Here is a 1,658-nt window from a genome sequence, read left to right on the forward strand (position 1 = left end):
GAAAACAAATCCTTCTCTGTGTCTTTCCTGGAACTGGTGGCTTTTGTTCATTAAACCGAGGAACTAGGGGATTCGAGGTAAACCTCATTTCATTGTAGTGAAATGGGTGGGACTTCATTGACTGATTCCACCTACCTCTCCAGCCGTCTAGTGGATCAAGTGACCACAACTTCACCATGGTCATTCAGAGGGATCAGTCATTGTATATTACAGAAACTGACTGACCACAACTTCACCACGGTCATTCAGAGGGATCAGTCATTGTATATTACAGAAACTGACTGACCACAACTTCACCACGGTCATTCAGAGGGATCAGTCATTATATATTACAGAAACTGACTGACCACAACTTCACCATGGTCATTCAGAGGGATCAGTCATTGTATATTACAGAAACTGACTGACCACAACTTCACCATGGTCATTCAGAGGGATCAGTCATTGTATATTACAGAAACTGACTGACCACAACTTCACCATGGTCATTCAGAGGGATCAGTCATTGTATATTACAGAAACTGACTGACCACAACTTCACCACGGTCATTCAGAGGGATCAGTCATTGTATATTACAGAAACTGACTGACCACAACTTCACCATGGTCATTCAGAGGGATCAGTCATTGCATATTACAGAAACGGACTGACATGAGAATAGCCTCAAGCTACAATCTCCTGAGACCTCTTCCTGTATATGAGTGAGACCTTACTTGACTGTATCAGGTATTGTGTGGTGGCTAGGAATGAACCAATCACCGAAACAAAGCCAACCGACAACAGGGGATATGCAGTTCAATGAAATACTCTGCCTTACGTGTCATTCCCAGCAGGTGGCACTATCTGCGCCATTTCCATGACCTCATCAAAGATTGCATCTGTGTCTGGTTCCAGTAATGAATATGAAGCATCAGGGAGTCATTTCCACGAGGAGAGGAATCAAAGTGTCATACGGGGCGGGATTGAGCCGACAACCCAGTTCTCTTCTCCAAAGGCTGTATGTGTGAAAAACTGAGTTTTGTAGTCTCAACCTATTAGCCAAATGTTGTCAGTTAGAAGGATTGCAATGGGAATTGATTCATTGCACAATCGCACTTCACTCAGAAGGCATTCCTTAACCGAGAAATGATACTCACCACCACAGCCCAGTATTATCACACTTGTCCATGCTTGGTTCTGCCAAACACATTTCCTTGGCCACACAATGGAGGCAACAAAACCTGGGCTTTCTTTTTGAAACCACAGAGCCTTTAGTAAGAATACCACAAATATGATAAGGTCATGAAGAGGGCATGAACGCCTGCTGTGCTGTTAAGCGGCCAGCCAAAACCCTTATGGAGCGGAGAACAAATCAGTGGCAATGTATGCAACTGTTCCTGGCAGAAGCTTTTGACAGGAGAGGGCGAAAGGCCAAAGAGTTATATTGAGGGAGGAATTGGACGAGCGGACCATGATAAGAAATACGTCCACTAGGGAGCAACGGTAAGCGCTATTACTACCAAGTTGGCTTGTGGGTAACTAGGGCGTGGTGGACTAGGATGAGGCAGGGCCATATATGTTGTAAACATTGCCTCCAATGACTGAGCGCTATATTGCATTGCAAGGCACTCATTTTTCAGAGGGGTGATGGACTTTCCCAAACCTGACCCCATTAACC

Source organism: Esox lucius, chromosome 25 (genome assembly GCF_011004845.1).
Source record: "Esox lucius isolate fEsoLuc1 chromosome 25, fEsoLuc1.pri, whole genome shotgun sequence".
Taxonomy (NCBI): domain Eukaryota; kingdom Metazoa; phylum Chordata; class Actinopteri; order Esociformes; family Esocidae; genus Esox; species Esox lucius.